Here is a 20,872-nt window from a genome sequence, read left to right as displayed (position 1 = left end):
CTTATTATCTTCGCATCTGGATCCTTTTCTAACTCCGTCCATTCTTTCTCTGATTACTGATACTATTTCACTCGGTAGTATGTCATTATTTCTTTTAGTGATCAAAGCGTGTAGCATTAGACCATGGTTTAGTTCACAGGCAGTCTTCATTTCGTAAAAACCTAAAAAAAATAAAAATTCAGAATGGGGGGAGAAGACTAGTTCTTTAGGGTCTGCTAGGGAAAGACCATACGTGTTCCATCTTCGAGAACTACACGAAAACAAACAATCTAACTCTAACAGAAATACATATTATCCTTTAAAGACTTGATTCTCCCCACACTCAGTTAGCTGTGGTGTCGAAATTGTGATTAACTTCGTTGTCGACTTCCATCGGACCCTGTATGTAATGTTTAACACTGTGACCATTAACTTTAAATTCAATCCCATTTGAATTTATCAATTCTATCGTTCCGTATGGGAAAACTCTTTTGACTATGAATGGTCCAGACCATCTTGATTTCAATTTTCCAGGAAATAGCTTGAATCGTGAATTGAAAAGAAGAACTCTGTCTCCTTCTTTAAATTCTTTTGATCTTCTGATTCTTTTATCATGCCATTTCTTCGTTCTTTCTTTATAGATTAACGAATATTCGTATGCTTCATGTCTTAATTCTTCTAATTCGTTTAGTTGACTTAATCGTAGACGTCCGGCTTCTTGTAAATCAAGATTACATGTCTTCAAAGCCCAAAATGCTTTGTGTTCAATTTCTACTGGAAGATGACATGCTTTTCCATACACAAGTCTAAAAGGTGTGGTTCCAATTGGAGTTTTGTAGGCTGTTCTAAAAGCCCAGAGTGCATCCTCCAATTTAATGGACCATTCCTTCGGATTTGATCCTACGGTTTTCTCTAGAATACGTTTTAAAGCTCGGTTGGTATTTTCAACTTGTCCACTTGTTTGTGGATGATATGCGGTGGAGATTTTATGAGTTACTCCATATCTTTTAAGAACTTTCTCAAGTTGATTATTACAGAAATGAGTACCCCGATCACTTATTAAAGCTTTCGGTGTTCCAAACCTTGCAAAAAGATGTTTTAAAAAGTTGACTACAACTCGTGCATCGTTAGTTGGGAGAGCTTGTGCTTCCGCCCATTTAGATACATAATCAATGGCTACGAGTATATATATATTATTATGAGATTTTGGAAATGGACCCATAAAGTCAATACCCCAAATGTCAAATACTTCACATACTTGGATGACATTTTGTGGCATTTCATCACGTTGACTTATTTTTCCGGCCCTTTGACATGCATCACAGGATTTGCAAAGAAGGTGTGCGTCTTTGTAAATTGTAGGCCAATAGAATCCAGCTTCATAAACTTTTCTTGCTGTTAGTTGAGGCCCATAATGCCCTCCTGTTGGTCCTTTGTGACAATGGTTTAAAATTTTACTAGCTTCATCTCCAAATACACATCGGCGTATTATTCCATCGGGACAACTTTTAAACAGATGTGGATCTTCCCAGAAATAGTGTTTTATATCACTGAAGAATTTCTTTCGTCTTTGGTACGATAATCCTTTTTCAAGGAATCCACAAACTAAGTAGTTTGCATAGTCTGCAAACCATGGGATTTCTTTATAATCTATCTTCAATAGATATTCATCAGGAAAGTTGTCTTGTATGGCCGATTCATTCAGAACTTCTAATTCAGGATTTTCAAGACGAGAAAGATGATCAGCGGCGAGATTTTCTGCTCCTTTTTTATCTCGGATTTCAATATCAAACTCTTGTAAGAGTAAGATCCAACGGATTAATCTTGGTTTAGCATCTTGTTTTGAAAATAGGTATCTAAGAGCAGAATGGTCGGTATAGACCACCGTTTTTGCTAGAACGAGATATGATCGAAATTTGTCAAAAGCAAAGACAATAGCAAGGAGTTCTTTTTCAGTAGTTGTATAGTTCGTTTGTGCTCCTTGTAATGTCTTACTAGCATAATATATAGGTTGAAATCGTTTTTCAATCCTTTGTCCTAAAACGGCTCCCATTGCAAAATCACTTGCATCGCACATTAGTTCAAATGGTAGATTCCAATTTGGTGTTATCATGATCGGTGCATTAGTGAGTTTTTCTTTAAGAATATTAAAAGATTTGATACATTCATCTGAAAAGATGAATGGCGCATCCTTTTCTAGGAGTTTATTCATAGGAGTGGCAATTTTAGAAAAATCTTTTATAAAACGTCGGTAAAAACCGGCATGCCCTAGAAAACTCCTAACTCCTCTAACATTGGTGGGATGTGGAAGTTTAGCAATTACATCTACTTTAGCTCTATCCACTTCAATCCCTTCTTTTGAAATTTTATGTCCAAGAACGATGCCTTCTTTAACCATGAAATGGCATTTCTCCTAATTAAGTACAAGATTTGATTTTTCGCATCTAATTAGCATTCGTTCCAGATTAACTAGACATGATTTAAATGTATCACCGAAGACTGAAAAGTCATCCATGAATACTTCCATGCATTCTTCTATCATGTCGTGAAAAATTGCCATCATACACCTTTGAAAGGTTGCAGGGGCGTTACAAAGTCCAAATGGCATGCGTTTGTAAGCAAAAGTACCATAAGGGCACGTGAATGTGGTTTTCTCTTGATCTTCGGGTGCTATTGGAATTTGAAAATATCCGGAAAATCCATCTAGAAAACAATAGTAACTATTTCCGGCTAATCTTTCCAACATTTGATCTATGAAAGGTAAGGGAAAGTGATCTTTTCTGGTGGCGTCATTTAATTTTCTATAATCAATACACACACGCCATCCTGTTACAGTCCTAGTAGGAATAAGCTCATTTTTCTCATTTGTGATGACAGTCATGCCACCCTTCTTAGGCACGCATTGAACTGGGCTTACCCATGGGCTATCAGAAATTGGATATATCAAACCTGCATCTAGCAGCTTAATAATCTCTTTCTTAACTACATCTTGCATATTAGGATTTAGTCTTCGTTGGCGTTGCACATACGTTTTATGACCTTCTTCCATAAGGATTTTATGTGTGCAATACGAAGGACTTATTCCTTTAATATCATGAATCTTCCATGCAATGGCTGGTTTATGAGCTTTCAACACAGAAATGAGTTGTGATTTCTCATTTTCAGTAAGAGAAGACGATATTATTACAGGTAATTCAGATTCACCATGTAAATAAGCGTATTCCAAATGGTTTGGAAGTGGCTTTAACTCTAATTTTGGAGGTTCTTCTATCGATGATTTATATCGATATCTGTCTTCTTCTTTTAGCATTTGAATTTCTTCTGTTGTTGGTTCATATCCATTAGCTATAAGTGTAGCTAACATTTCAGCTTCATCAATTGGTTCATTACTTTCTCCTAAAGAACATTCTCCTGTTCCTTGTAATTCTGGAAATTCTTCTAATAATTCTGCATGTGCATCTATAGTTTGAATATAATAACATGTATCATCTGCAGATTGTGGTTGTTGCATGGCTCTATCCACTGAAAAGGTAACACTCTCATCCTCTATACTTAGGGTCAGTTTCTTACCGAACACGTCTATCATTGCTTTAGCCGTGTTTAAGAATGGTCTTCCTAATATGAGAGGAACTTGAGAATCTTCTTCCATGTCTAAAACAACAAAATCTACTGGAAATACTAAAGTACCAACTTTAACTAGCATGTTCTCCATTATCCCTCTAGGATATTTTATTGATCTATCGGCTAGTTGTATGCTTATTCTGGTTGGTTTCAATTCTCCAAGGTCTAGTTTAGCGTATAGTGAATACGGCATTAGATTTATACTAGCACCTAAATCTGCTAATGCTTCTATTGAACTAAGGCTACCCAGAAAACATGGAATTGTGAAACTTCCTGGATCAGATAGTTTTTCTGGTATCTTATTCAACAGCACTGCTGAACAATTAGCATTCATAGTAACAGCCGAGAGTTCTTCCATTTTCTTTCTATTCGTGATTAGATCTTTCAAGAATTTAGCATACCTAGGCATTCCTGAAATCACATCAATGAAAGGAAGATTTACATTTATCTGTTTAAACATATCCAAGAATTTGGATTGCTCGGCTTCAAGTTTCTCTTTCTTCATTTTACTCGGATAAGGAAGAGGTGGTTGGTATGGTTTAACATAAGGTTTATCCTTAACTGTGTTATCTTCATTAACCTTTTCAACTACTGGTTCTTTTTCCTTATCTTGATCAGGTTGTGGTTCTTGTGGAGTAGGAATAGTTTCATCAGAAGTTACAGGTATTTCAGGTGGTTTAAGTGTTGTACCACTTCTTGTGGTAATAGCTTTAGCTGTTTCATTCCGGGGGTTAGCATTTGTATCACTAGGTAGACTTCCCGGTTTTCTTTCACCTATTAACCTTGCTAGGTTACTTACTTCTTGTTCCAGATTTTGAATAGAAGCTTGTTGATTTCTAAATGCTTGAGCATTTTGTTCATTGGTTTGTTTTTGAGATGTGAAAAACTGCGTTTGAGTTTCAACTAGCTTCGTCATCATATCTTCTAAATTCGGCTTTTTATCATCGGTTTGTTGTGGTGGTTTGTTTTGAAAATTCGGTCTTTGCTGATTGTAAGTATTATTGGATACTTGTTGATTGCTAGGACCTTGTTGGTTGTTGTATGGAATATTTCGGTTATAATTCTGGTTTTGATTGTAAATCGGTCTTGGCGGTTGATAATTATTCTGATAATTATTTCCAGGCCTTTGGTTTATGTATGAAATATTCTCTCTTTGTTCCATTGTTAATTCAATACTGAGACAATCTTTTGTCAAATGTGGTCCTCCACACTGCTCACAACTAATTCGTATAGCATGAATATCTTTAGTCATTTTTTCCATTCGTCTCTCGAAAGCATCTATCTTTGCGGAAATGGAATCTAAGTCATGGCTAGAATCGGCTCTAGCTGCTTTAGATGATCTAATGATATCTTTTTCTTGGTGCCACTCATGTGAGTGGGAAGCAGTGTTATCAATAATTTTGTAAGCATCAGTTTCGGTTTTCTTCATAATCGAACCACCAGCTGCTATATCTATGTCTTTTCTTGTAGTGATGTCGCATCCTTGGTAGAATATTTGTACTATTTGACAGGTGTCTAAACCATGTTGCGGACATCCTCTTAACAACTTTCCATATCTTGTCCACGCTTCATATAGAGTTTCATTTGGTTTCTGTGTGAACGTAACAATTTCTGCTTGAAGTCTTACGGCTTTAGATGCAGGAAAGAATTGTTTAAGAAATTTGTCAATTAAAACGTCCCATGTATCAATCGCCCCTTCAGGTAACGATTCCAACCAATCTTTGGCTTCTCCCTTTAAAGTCCAGGGAAATAACATGAGATATATTTGTTCATCCTCCACTTCTCGGATTTTAAATAGTGTGCAGATCCTATTAAAGGTACGTAGATGTTCATTTGGATCTTCCTTCGGCGCACCACTAAATTGGCATTGATTAGTCACCATGTGTAGAATTTGTCCTTTGATTTCATAATCTGGCGCATTAATGTCTGGATGAGTAATTGCGTGACCTTGGCCAGTGCGTTTAGCTCTCATTCGGTCTTCCATACTTAAAGGTTCCAGATTCTCCATAATTGAATTTGTTGAATCGGTATCACTAGATGATTCTGATTTAATAGTTCGTTCCTCAACAATCTCTGTTTGAATGATTGGTGGTTCCGGAGGAAAGTTTAATGGTTCAGGATCTATGAACCGTTCCTGAATATTTTCTGGATTCTCAATTGTGAGGTCGGGTTCAAAAAATGGATTATCGGTATTTTGAACTGAAGTACTTGGTCGACTGGATGACGATTCTAAAGAAAAATCAACGGCGGTTATATTTGTTAAACGATGTCTTGATCGAGTTACAGGTGGTGAACGTACAAAAGGTGATGAACGTCTTGCTCGGTGCATTCACTGAATATCCTATTAGTTTTTTAAAAGGAAAGAAAAATTATAATAAGTTATCCAATTAATAGACTTTTCTGATTTTGCCCACGTTTCGAATAGCCAAAAGATGCAGCAGAGGGGCAGGATTCGTTTGGTCTCAATATAATTGAGGACTGTTTGGCTCCAATAACCCGGTCCACGTACAAATCCAACTATTACTACGAACCAGAAAATTTTGATGTCTATCAATTTAACCACTCAAAATAAATTTTCGTAATTTTAAGAAATTTAGATAAGAAGTAGAATAAAATTCTAAGTCCTAAAACTAGAATAGCGAGAAATAAGAGAGAAAAAGATTGCGCGTCGAAAAATGTCGAAAAAGAAAAAAAAAATATGGTTGAAAAATAAAAGGTGACGGAAAAATAAAAGAAACTTATAAAAACTTAAAAATACTTAACTAATTTAACCTTATTACTACAACTAACTTAAAATTATAATCACAAATTGAAATTACTAATTGGAATGATAATTGATACATAGTAAAAGGTCTAAAAATATTAAAGCTTACAAGGAAAAACTAAATCCCAAATGGAAATAACTTAAAAAGAAACTAAAACTTAAAAAGGCGTCGCAAAATTCTAAAGCACCTAAATCTTAGTCTAAAGAAAAAGCACTTAAGGAATTCTACGGCAAAGCCTAAAAATCTAGGAGTAAAAATAACTATAGCTAAAACTAAGTTTAAAATTAAATATGAGCTAAAAATACAAAAGTTACGCTACAACGATTAAAAAGGTACAAAATATAAAAATATACAAAAAATTGTAAAAAGTACAATTTTTATAAAAATATTATTTTTATGTTATTTATTTTACTAAACTATTAATTTTACAATTTAATAAAAACTTAATTAATACTAAATACATAAATATAAAGTAAAAAGTAAAAATAAAACTAAAATTAATAATAATAATAATATTTAGGTTTTAATAATAATAATAATTAAAAATAACCCGTGATTAGGGTTTTTGTCCGTGTGTCAGAGGGTCTCCGCGAGTCGCGGCAAATAAAGAAGAAATCCCCGCAAGTCGCGGGGTTCAGGAATTCAGTTGACAGCTTTGTCTTTTTACGCGTTTTTCTTTATTTTTTTTTTTCTTTTTATTTTGTTTTCTGTTTTTTTTAATTAAATAAAAGATATTAAAATTAAAACTTATATTTTTATAAACTAAAATAAAAATAAAGAAACTTATAAAACTTAAATATTTAACAAAATCTTAAAAATGCTTATATTTTTGTTTTTTATATTTTTGAATAATTAAAACGTATTTCTACAAAAGCAAATTTTTAATAAAAGTAACTAAAAATCTTGTTTTTTTTTTTTTTTTTTTTTATTAGCGTTGCGCTTCCGGCTTTTAAGATAAGTCCCCGGCAGCGGCGCCAAAAATACTTGATGTTAAAGCAGAGGGGTATAAAATACTATTAATTTTTAGCAGGAAATACTATTAAATACGATACAATTTTACACAAGATATTTATTTATTTATAGAATGGATATACTTAAACCTTGCTACAACACTTATAGGCAGTGTACCTAATCGTACAGTAGTGTAGTTTTTAGTAAGTCCGGTTCGTTCCACAGGGAAATCTTTAAACAAAGCTCAACGCTATATTAGTTTACTTTTATAAAAATACAAATATATATATAAGTAATATTATTATTATAAAGGGGGGTTTTTACCGTTTAATGACCGGTTTGTCAATTTTAAAACTTTAGTCGCAGTTAAAACCTAATGTAAAATATTAAATAAATACAAGACTTTAAATTAAAGCGTAAAGTAAATAACGATAATGAAATTGCGAATAATAAAAATGCGATAAAATTAAATTGCGATAATTAAAAAGTACGATAATTAAAAGTGCGATAAAATAAAATAACAATAAATAAAAGTGCGATAATTAGAAGTGCAATTAAATATAAAATAAAGGAAATTAAATATGAAATAAAAGAATTATGCTTATTTAAACTTCCGTAATCATGATGTTTGACGTGTTGATTTTAGTTTTATGCCCATGGGTTAATTGTCCTTTGTCCTGGATTATTCAATATGTCCGTCTGGTTTTTGTCCATAACAGTCCATCAGTCATAAATATAAATTGCAAGTGTCCTTGTCAAATTATTATTATACCCGAAGATAAATATTCCAACTAATTGGGGATTCGAATTGTAACAAGGTTTTAATACTTTGTTTAATGAATACACCAGGTTATCGACTGCGTGTAAACCAAGGTTTTACTACTTTGTTAACAATTACACCAATTACCCTTGAATGTAATTTCACCCCTGTTTTAATTATTCTAGTGGCTATTAATCCATTCCCGTGTCCGGTTAAATGAACGATTATTCGTACATATAAATACCCCGCCCATCGTGTCCGATCGAGTGTATATGGTAATTTATAGGAACGCCCAATTGTAAATCTTTATATTAACATTAACAAACTTTCATTTAGTTAAACAAATATAAAGCCCATTAATAGCCCATAGTCTAGTTTCCACAAGTGTCGTTCTTTTGTTCAAACCCCAATTATGGTACAAAGCCCAATTACCCAATTTTAGTAATTAGCCCAACATCATGATTACTTCGTTTTAAACAAGCATAATAATAACTTAGCTACGAGACATTAATATAAAAAGGTTGAACATAACTTACAATGATTAAAAATAGCGTAGCGTTACACGGGCAGAATTTCGACTTACACCCTTACAACATTCGCTAACATACCCTTATTATTAGAATTATAATTAAAATTAAAATATAAATTATAAATATATATTACTTCGTATGAATGAGAAGTAAAAAATGATGATAAATTCGATCAGAATTCGGTTGGCTTTATAGCCAGAAGTGAAATTTGGGGCTCCGCGACTCGCGGCCAAATACCCATAAAACTCCGCGAGTCGCGGAGAGGTATTTACAGTTTACACCCTTGGAGTTTCCTGCTGCCGACGGTTTTAAATATATATATATAATATATATATAATTAATATAATTAATTATATATTATATTATATTTATATATATAGTTAACTTGTAATTTTTAGTCCGTTGCGTCGAGCGTTAAGAATTGACTCTGGTCCCGGTTCCGGATTTTCGAACGTCCTCGCGTACAATTTAATATCTTGTACTTTGCGTTTTGAATCTTGTACTCTTGTGATTTCGAGACGTTTCTTATCAATAATTGGAACCTTTTTGATTGTCTTTTGTTCTTTTGAGCTTTTTGGTCGTTTGCGTCTTCAATTCGTCGAATCTGTCTTTTGTCTTCACCTTTTATTATTTAAACGAATATCACTTGTAAATAGAACAATTGCAACTAAAAGCTTGTCTTTCTTGAGGAATAATGCTATGAAATATATGTTCGTTTTTAGCATTATCAACTTCCTTAATGTAGATCTGTGCCAACTTCTCCATTTTATCAGTTTCTCTTATCGGTAGAAAGTGTGCAGACTTAGTGAGTCGATCCACGATAACCCAAATAGTATCGTAACCTCCCGCTGTTCTCGGCAGTTTCGTGATGAAGTTCATGGTAATACCTTCCCACTTCCACTAGGGAATCTCTGGTTGAGTTAATAATCCTGATGGCTTTTGATGCTCAACCTTGACTTTAGTGCAAGTCAAGCACTTACCGACATAGGTAGCAATATCAGCTTTCAAATTTGGCCACCAATAAAATGCTTTCAAATCTTGGTACATTTTACCGACATAGGATAAGTCTGACCACTTGGCGACCCTGTTTGATGCTGAGGTCCGTGGATTTCCAGCTAATTTTCGAGAAAACTTTTCAAGTTTTTTCATAGACTCTACAACTGGTCTTGACGACAACTTCCTGACCTAAATCAAGAAGCCGCGTGTCTTTTTTGGAAGACTTTACTTCCTTCACTTCTTTTTCCGAAAGACTTTACTTTCTTTTAAATCAAGTGGCACATTTCTTTCAATTTCTTTCAAATATATTATAAGAAATCGGGTAAAACTGATAAAATCGTCCAAAACAAAAGTACCTTCAATTATTTGTACAAAAATATGTAATATGTAATTTGAATAACATGGTAAATTTTTCCCACACTTGGCTTTTATATTTCTTTCTTTGCCTTTTTATTCTCTTCTATTCCATTTTAAATGAATTCAAGCGTTTTGGGTTGTTACTCAATTTATGTCCTTTTCGAGGTAACAATAATTTCGGTGTTAACACCTAGTTTTATCGTTCATAAATATGTATAAACATGATTTTGAGTTCATTTAGTTAAAAAATTTTAAAATTTTTACTAGAAGTGGGTAGTCAGTATATAAGACTAGAGCTGTTCTTTATTATCACAGAGCACTAGATTCTAATACAACTACTGCTTTACTAGTAAAATTTAACGGTGGCTATTAAACCAAGTGTATAAGTCAAATTTTTAAAACCGAAAGAATTTAATCCCTTCCCACACTTAAGATCTTGCAATGCCCTCATTTGCAAAAATCAGTAACAATTTAAATTATTGAGGGTTATTAGCGTAGAAAATTGATTAAATTTTACCAAAGTTTCCAAATATATTGTTCTTTGTTTGAATGATAAATGGTGCACTTCATTTTTTCATTCCTGCAGTTGTTATTTCACATATATTTTGCATCTTGACGTCAAAATTAATTGTTTTTGCTGAACTTAATGCCAGTCTTTGAAAGTGCGCCGTTTTACCGTGTTTTGTACAATTGACAATATACATACAATACCAATATAAACATGCATGGTAATTTAAAATGGGACTTAATATCCCACTTTCAAATTATAAATATGAAATATTAGTAACAAAATAATAAAAATGTTAAAAATTACATAAAAGTATCAAAATATTAAATGTTTAAACATAAATAGATAAAAATGATAAAAATATAAGAAATCACCAATGGAACTGTATCAATCTGGATATGGATTCCAGTTCATGTCATCGCTTGAGTTCTATGGCTGGTGATAGGTGTCCTGATAGGCTTGGTTGGGGTCGTACAGGTTAAAGGGTGGTCACATATCAGGCTGATGTGGTGGATAGTAAGCAGGTTGAGTCGGAATGTAGTTATGTGGTACCTGATATGATAGATGGCTCATGATTTGGTGCTGATTAACGGCCCATCTATCATGCTGGCATTGCCTGGATTGTTCTTACACATCCGCGGCTCTCCACTGCTCATACTGACGATGTCGAGCTTCGTTAACCATTTCCACCTCATCTATATGCTGATAAACATCCGTATAACTATCCCTAATGACATCCCTAATGTCATCTGCATCCTCCATCTCCTCATCCAAACCCCTTTCTACCTTTGGATGGGTGCCCTGATATGGTATTGGCCTATTGTGTCTCCGAGTTAGTACCTGTGCACCTTGATAAACCGATAGACCTATAGTCTTGGTTTGTTCATGAACCACGATCATTGGACCCCCTTGTTCCCTATCTACACCTAAATACTCTCCAATGAGAGTAACAAAAATGCCTCCTCCTATTATTCCCCCCTCCTGTATACCTTCCACCATTTTGGACAAATAATAACCAACAAAGTATGGGATATTAACAAAGCCTCTAGGGTCTCGAATGCACTTAAGTTAGAATAAATCATTTAGGGTCATTTTCTCCTTGTTTCTACCTCGTTGTGTAATCGAGTTCACTAAAAACCTATGAATTACGCGAAGATCTGCCCGGTCAATATCCAAATATGAGTGTTTTCCATCCCGCCTAAATACATTAAATTTTGACATACGCCTCCATAAGGCATTAGCGTCAAAATCTCTATCTACCCTCTAACCTTCATAAATCAAAGATGTACGATCAGGTGATAATAATTCAGCGGGGGTGTAAATCTGTAAAGCGCTAGCCATGTCCAGCATGGACATCCTGTACATCCTCCCTCCAAGCAAAAATCTAAGAAAAGTCCTATCTTCTAACATAAATACATCCTTATTAAATGCTATAGTACTCTTTAATTCAACACACCACTCTTTATATACAGGCCTACGAGTGGTAAACAAACGGTGCCAGTCAGGAAAGGAAGAGTTCCCATACCTATTGATTAGTAGCTGCCTAACTGAGTTAGCTAGGTTGACTTCTTCCAAAGGTCTTCAATCTATTACCCTTGGTACTTCCACATTTTTGGTGTAAAGCTTAAATTTGTTACGTTGGTACTTCGGGTAATCTGCCCAGTTTCGCTCAAATCTGAGATTGGGATGTAATTCTTGTTCATGAACTCTTGAGTGTACTATTAACTGATGAGGCGGATATTGTATGTAGGCAGTAAAAAATTGTGGTTCCAGTTCATAATATGGCACGTGTTGATCATAATGTTGTTGCTCTTGTTGTGGCTCAGGTGGCATCTCTGGCTGTGGCTCTGGATCAGCTTGTCTAGAAATGATGCACCATCAGTATCTGTATTTCTCTGCAAAACACATTAAACACAAAATTTTGTGCATCCAAATATGCATTAGTGTTAAGCAAAATAATAAATTAAAACAATTACAATGACATGTTTAATCAAAATTAAACCTATACACATTTTCATAATTTTAACAATTCTACATTTTTTAAAATAAGCATATATGAAAATGTATACAGTGTTCATAAGCATTCAACTCAAATAACATGTCAAAATAACCATTATTAGCTACTAAACAAGTTTCAAATGGCATTCATATCAAAATATTTAGACTTAAAAAGTCCACTTTGATGTTCAAAAATCATGTTTAGGATTAAAGTTTTGATCATTTAGCAACCTAAAAATATTATACTACTTAATTTAGCAATAATTCATAACAAAAATCAGTCATAACCTGTTTATATCAAAAAGCCCCAAATTACTCAAGAACACAAACCCTAGATTTCTAAAAATTTTGAAGTTTAAGGCTTTAAATCATGACAAATAGCATCAATCTAGGTTATACAAGCATAATATACTAACAATTTAACTCTAATTAAGCTAGAAATCAGCAAACTAAGATTATTGCAATTAATTGTAATTATCACAAAAATTAGGAATTTAAGAGTTTAGGAGTGAAATTTCTACCTTTTTACTCCCCAATCTGAACAAACGCATGATTATAGCTGATTGTAGCAACAAATTTCGTTGAATTTGGTTAAAAATGACAATTTTAGGTGAATTTGTGTGTGTGTGTTCGTGGATATGTGTGTGTAATTTTTGAGGACAGAGAGCAGCTCGCTGCATTTTGTTTCTGCCCAGTTTTTTTAAGCTATGCGATCACATGGATTTTGTTTAGAAACCTCATGCGACCGCATGGGGTCTGTCATCTTTTTTTTTTTTATAAAACCTTTAACTATTAAAATAATTAATTTATTAATTTTTAAAATTTTGTTTCTTTTTAGATTGAGGTCGTTTCGGTACGTTCACCTAGTTCGTCCTTCGACAAAATTTAAAATTTGACATTTCAAAGCGATTATTTTAAAAGCAAAGATTTTTGGGGTTTTTTTATGTTTTTGACATACTTTAGATCAATAAAATTAAAAATAATGATAATAAAATTTCTCACCCCGCCCTCGGGTAAAGCAATTTCGGTTCCAAGACCTAGTCTTCAACTCACGACGAATTTTAAATATCAAATTTTTTACTTAATGAAATAAAGTACATTTTTATTTTTAAATTCACAACAAACTTAAATTTAAAAAGCATATTAATAAAATTTCATATAAATATTATTAATATTTTTATACATTAGTTTTACAAACTTATATTTAAAATAATATAGTATTATTTATTTTATAAATTTACAATAATAATAAATTAATATTTATATATTAATTTTAAAAACAAGGTAAAAATAAAATTAAAATCTTTTTCGTCTTTTATCCCATTTTAATCAATCAAATATTAACAAAAATATACGTCCCTATTTTGGATAAAGTAAATTCGGCTATATTATCTAGTTTCACTCCTGACGAATTTCTGAAATATTTTGGATTGATTGATTAAAGATATTTATACCTTATGAATAAACGGTAAACTTCGTAGTGATGAATTAAATTTTTGTATGATATCAATAATTTCGGTTTATTATATCTAATTTTATTGAATATCAATTTAATACTTTATAGCGAACGATTTAGCGTTTATTTATCAAAAGGTTCAAAGCAATAAATAAAAATAAAAACTGTACATACTTACCTGTGAGATAGAATTCTCAGAGAGAGTCGTTCGATTTGGTTTTCCATAGCTACATAAGCGTAACCTCGAGTTTTCAATAACTTTTCTTCTAAACATATGAATGGTCCTTCTCTGCATAGAGTAACGAGTTCAGAATTGGAATGTGTCTGATTGTTCGAACATTTCCCTTCGTGTGACCATTTTTCGCATTTATGACATCTTTCAAGGTGTCGTGCTCTTCTTTTTGTTGCGGATTTTGATTTTCATTTACCAAAATGTATCTTATTATGATCTTTCCTGAGTTCTTTCCTCACTTCGTCCATTTTGCCTCTTATGAATGATACCAGTTCACTCGGGAAGGTGTTATTATTTCGTTTAGTAATCATAGCGTGTAGTAGTAGACCATGGTTCAAATCAAAGGAATTATTCATCTCATAAAACATAAAAATACAAAAATTCAGAATGGAGGGAGAAGACTAGTTCTTTAGGGTCTGTTAGGGAAAGACCATTCGGATTCCATTCTCGAGAACTACACGAAAATAGAGAATCTAACTCTAGACAGCATTATATTATCCTTTAAACCATTTGAATCTCCCCACACTTAGTTAGCTGTGGTGTCGAACTTGTGATTAACTTCATTGTTAATTTTAATTGGAACATCAACAACTTGCATATCTTTGACTTTTTCTTCAAGCCATTTGTTGATTTCCTCTGTAACATTCACAAATTTAACTAACATTGCCTTTTCTTTAGGCGACAAATTGGATACTAATCAGTTACATAACTTAAAGTTCCCCTTAATCCTTTCATCTTGAATTCGTTTATAAAGTTTCTTCGTTGAACTGTTAAAAACGGGTTCATCTAATTTTGTATCAACAACGGGGTTCTTTGTTATCAGGTCATCATTAGGTGTTACTTCATCTTCCCCACACTTAGGCGTTTTTATTGGTTCAACAGTTTTAGTTGGTGGAGATTTAAACTTTCAGTTCATAAAGGTGACCGATTTGACACCATCCCTAAGTGTCATTCTACCTTCTCTTACATCAAAGAATGCCTCGGTGGTTGCTAAAAATGGGCGACCTAAAATTAGAGGAATATCAAGGTCTTCCTCCATATTGATAACTATGAAATCTGCAACAAAGGTCAAACTTCCCACTTTAACAAGTAAATTGTTGGCTAATCCAACCGTGTGTTTAATGGTTAGGTTAAATGATTGAACACCTATGCTGGTTGGTCTTAATTTACCCACACATAATCTTTTGTATAAGGAAAGAAACATAATATTCTCACTTGCCCCTAAATCTGCGATCTCATTATACATAGCACCATCATTAAGCAAGCAAGAAATGATAAATTCACCTGGGTCTCCCACTTTAGTAAGTGGAGTTGGTTTGTTAACCTTTTTCGGGTGCTGTTTTCTTGGTTCTTTCACTTCTATTTGAACTTCTTGTTCATATTTTTCTTCGTTTCTTAGAATGGGAGGTTTATATAGAAATTCTTCTTCATCACTCCAATTTGAAGCCTCTCCATCTTCCAATTTTGGTTTTTCATATGTTGTTGAAAACATATTTATGCTTTCATTCTGAGGGTTTTCTTTGGTGTCGAAATTATGATTAACTTCATTGTCAACTTCCATCGGACCATGTATGTAATGTTTAACTCTGTGACCATTAACTTTAAATTCAATCCCATTTGAATTTATTAACTCTATTGTTCCGTATGGGAAAACTCTTTTGACTATAAATGGTCCAGACCATCTTGATTTCAATTTTTCAGGAAATTGCTTGAATCTTGAATTGAAAAGAAGAACTCTGTCTCCTTCCTTAAATTCTTTTGAACTTCTGATTCTTTTATCATGCCATTTCTTTGTTCTTTCCTTATAGATTAACGAATTTTCATATGCATCATTTCTTAATTCATCTAATTCGTTTAGTTGACTTAATCGTAAACGGCCAGCTTCATGAAAATCAAGATTACATATCTTCAAAGCCCAAAATGCTTTGTGCTCAATTTTTACTGGAAGGTGACATGCTTTTCCGTAAACGAGTTTAAAAGGTGTGGTTCCAATTGGAGTTTTGTAGGCTGTTCTAAAAGCCCAGAGTGCATCCTCCAATTTCATGGACCATTCCTTCAGATTTGATCCTACAGTTTTCTCTAGAATACGTTTTAATGCTCGGTTGGTATTTTCAACTTGTCCACTTGTTTGTAGATGATAAGCGGTTGAGATTTTATGAGTCACTCCATATCTTTTGAGAACTTTCTCAAGTTCATTATTACAGAAATGAGTACCCTGATCACTTATTAAAGCTTTCGGTGTACCGAGCTTAGCAAAAAGACATTTTCAGAAGCTGACTACAACTCGTGCATCGTTAGTTGAGAGAGCTTGTGCTTCCGCCCATTTGGATACATAATCAATGGCAACGAGAATGTAGAGATTATTATGAGATTTTGGAAATGGACCCATAAAGTCAATACTCCAAACGTCAAATACTTCACATACTTGAATGACGTTTTGTGGCATCTCATCACGTTGACTTATTTTTCTGGCCCTTTGACAAGCATCACAGGATTTACAAAGAAGGTGCGCGTCTTTGAAAATTATAGACCAATAGAATCCAGCGTCGTAGACTTTTTTGCTGTGAGTTGAGGCCCATAATGCCCTCCTGTTGGTCTTGTGTGACAGTGGTTTAAGATTTGACTAGCTTCATCTCCGAATACGCATCGGCGTATTATTCCATCGGGACAACTTTTAAACAAATGTGAATCTTCCCAAAAATAGTGTTATATATCACTAAAGAATTTCTTTTGTTTTTGGTACGACAACCCTTTTTCAAGGAATTCATATACTAAGTAGTTTGCAAAGTCTGCAAACCATGGAATTTCATTATAATCGATTTTTAATAGATATTCATCAGGAAAGTTATCTTGTATGGCCGATTCATTTAGAACTTCTAATTCAGGATTTTCAAGATGAGAAAGGTGATCAGCTGCGAGATTTTCTGCTCCCTTTTTATCTCTGATTTCAATATCGAATTCTTGTAAGAGTAAGATCTAATGGATTAATTGTGGTTTGGCATCTTGTTTCGAAAATAGGTATCTAAGAGCAGAATGATCAGTATAGACCACTGTTTTAGCTAGAACTAGATATGAACAAATTTGTCAAAAGCAAAGACAATAGCAAGGAGTTCTTTTTTAGTAGTTGTGTAATTCATTTGTGCTCCTTGTAACGTCTTACTAGCGTAATAAATAGGTTGAAATTGTTTTTCAATTATTTGACCTAAAACGGCTCCCATTGCAAAATCACTCGCAACGCACATGAGTTCAAATGGTAGATTCCAATTTGGAGTTATCATGATCGGCGCATTAGTGAGTTTTTCTTTAAGAATATTAAAATATTTGATGCATTCATCTGAAAAAATGAATGGAGCATCCTTTTCTAGGAGTTTGTTCATAGGAGTGGCAATTTTAGAAAAATCTTTTATGAAACGTCGGTAAAAACCGGCATGACCTAGAAAACTCATAACTCCTCTAACATTGGTGGGATGTGGAAGTTTAGTAATTACATCTAATTTAGCTCTATCCACTTCAATTCCTTCCTTTGAAATTTTATAACCAAGAACGATGCCTTCTTTAACCATGAAATGGCATATCTCCCAATTAAGTACTAGATTTGATTGCTCGCATCTAATAAGAATTCGTTTAAGATTAATTAGACATGTTTCAAAAGTATCACCGAAGACTGAAAAGTCATCCATGAAAACTTCCATACATTCCTCTATCATGTCGTGAAAAATTGTCATCATGCACCTTTGAAAGGTTGCAAGGGCGTTGCTGTAGTGACCCGAACTTTTCCATGTTTATATATATTAAATGAAATTGATATTTACATGATTAAATGTTTCCAACCTGTTAAGCAATCAAACTTGTTAAGACTTGATTATTTGAAATAAGTTTATGTAGACAATTGATCACCCAAGTTGACCGGCGATTCACGAACATTAAAACTTGTAAAAATGACATGATAGTATATATATATATATATATATATATATATATATATATATATATAAAGTATCTCACCAAGTATATTAACAATGAGTTATATACATAAAATGAGGCTATTGAATTTAAGAAACTCGAAACGATATATTTAATGACTATTGTTATAACAACGTCTTACTAAATATATATGTATCATTTTAAGATTTTAATACACTATGTTTAACATGATAAAATTATAATTAAATATATCATTAAGTGTATTAACAATGAACTACATATGTAAAACAAGACTACTAACTTAAGAATTTCGAAACGAGACATCTATGTAACGATTATCGTTGTAACGACGTTTTAATATATATATATATATCGTATTAAGATATATTCATACATCATATTATCATGATAATATAATAATTTAAAACCTCATTTGATATAATAAACAATGGGTTAACAACATTAAATGAGATCGTTAACTTAAAGGTTTCAAAACAACACTTACATGTAACAACTAACGATGACTTAACGACTCAGTTAAAATGTATATACATGTAGTGTATTAAGATGTATTAGTACACTTTTGAAAGACTTCAAGACACATATAAAGGTACTTCTTCTTAACAAAAATGCTCACAATTACATTCTCATTCGTTTTCATCAACAATTCTACTCGTATCCATCCGTATTCGTACTCGTACAATACCCAGCTTCTAAATGTATTTACTATTGGTATATACACTTCAATGATCAGCTCTTAGGAACCCTTATGAGTCACCAAGACATTTGGGAACCATCATTTGGCAAGTAGCATGAATGATTACACAAAATTACAAACTAATGGAGCCTATATGATAAGGTAACATTCACGTGAATCTTCATTTACCACAAACACATTCACTTTGCAACTTCCATGCATCAAACTACTCTTTCTTAAGTTTTCTCTCATTGTTCTAAGTGTTCTTCATCATTTCCTTCATATTCTAGCTCAATCTAGCTCAATCTAGTTAACCTAGATCAATTTATAAAACAACTACTCAAGAACACATCAAGAACACTTTCAAGTTTGCTAGCTCACCTCCAATCTTGTAAAGTGATCATCCAACCTCAAGAAATCTTTGTTGTTTACAGTAGGATATCATTCTAATTCAAGGTAATACTCATATTCAAACTTTGATTCAATTTCTATAACCATAACTATCTTAATTCAAGTGGTAAACTTACTTGAAATTGTTTTCGTGTCATGATTCCACTTCAAGAACTTCCAAGCCATCGAAGATCCTTTGAAGCTCAAGTTTATTTTTCATATTTTCCAGTAGGTTTACCTACTATACTTGAGGTAGTAATGATGTTCATAACATCATTCGATTCATATATATAAAACTATCTTATTCGAAGATTTAAACTTGTAATCACTAGAACATAGTTTAGTTAATTTTAAACTTGTTTGCAAACAAAGTTAATCCTTCTAACTTAAATTTTAAAATCAACTAAACACATGTTCTATATCTATATGATATGCTAACTTAATGATTTAAAACCTAGAAACACGAAGAACACCGTAAAACCAGACATACGCCGTCGTAGTGAAACCGGGGGCTGTTTTGGGTTAGATAATTAAAAACTATGATAAACTTTGATTTAAAAGTTGTTCTTCTGGGAAAATGATTTTTCTTATGAACATGAAACTATATCCAAAAATCATGGTTAAACTCAAAGTGTAAGTATGTTTTTCAAAATGGTCATCAAGACGTCGTTCTTTTGACTGAAATGACTACCTCTTAAAAAAATGACTTGTAACTTATATTTCTAACTATAAACCTATAAATTTTCTGTTTAGATTATTAATCTTTGGTTCAATATGAAACCATAGCAATTAGATTCACTCAAAACGGATTTAAAACGAAGAAATTATAGGTAAAACCAAATTGGATATTTTTGCTTGTTTTAGCTACGTGAAACTTTGTAACAAATCTATACTAACCATAACTTAACTAACTTATATTGTATTATACATGTATTCTAACATATATTATGTAATCTTTATAGACCATAGACACATATACAATGTTTTGACATATCATATCGACGTCATCTATATATATTATTTGGAATAACCATAGACACTCTATATGTGGTAATGTTCGAGTTAGCTATACAGGGTTGAGGGTGATTCCAAAATAATATATATACTTTGAGTGGTGATCGAGTCTGAGACTTGTATACATTGGGTCGTGGATTGATTCGAGATAATATATATTGATTTATTTCTGTGGACAACTAATTGTGGGCAACTAATGTTGGACTGTTAACTTAACAAATTTAAATCGTTAAAACGTAATAAAATATGTTTTGAATATATTTCGATCATACTTTGATATATATATATATATATATATATATATATATATATATATATATATATATATATATATATATATATATATATATATATATATATATATATATATATATATATTTTTGTTATAGGTTCGTGAATCGACCCGTGGCCAAGTCTTATTTTTCCTACGAAGTGAAAATACGTGAAAGTGAGTTATAGTCCCACTTTTAAAATCTAATATTTTTGGGATGAGAATACATGCAGGTTTTATAAATGTTTTACAAAATAGACACAAGTACGTGAAACTACATTCTATGGTTAAATTATTAAACCGAATATGCCCCTTTTAGTCTGGTAATCTAAGAATTAGGGAACAGACACCCTAATTGACGCGAATCCTAAAGATAGATCTATTGGGCTCAACAAACCCCATCCAAAGTACCGAATGCTTTAG

The sequence above is a fragment of the Rutidosis leptorrhynchoides genome, chromosome 2, assembly GCF_046630445.1.
Source record: "Rutidosis leptorrhynchoides isolate AG116_Rl617_1_P2 chromosome 2, CSIRO_AGI_Rlap_v1, whole genome shotgun sequence".
Classification (NCBI taxonomy): Eukaryota; Viridiplantae; Streptophyta; class Magnoliopsida; order Asterales; family Asteraceae; genus Rutidosis; species Rutidosis leptorrhynchoides.
The sequence above is the reverse complement of the archived record's forward strand: the minus strand, read 5'-3'. Positions refer to the sequence as shown.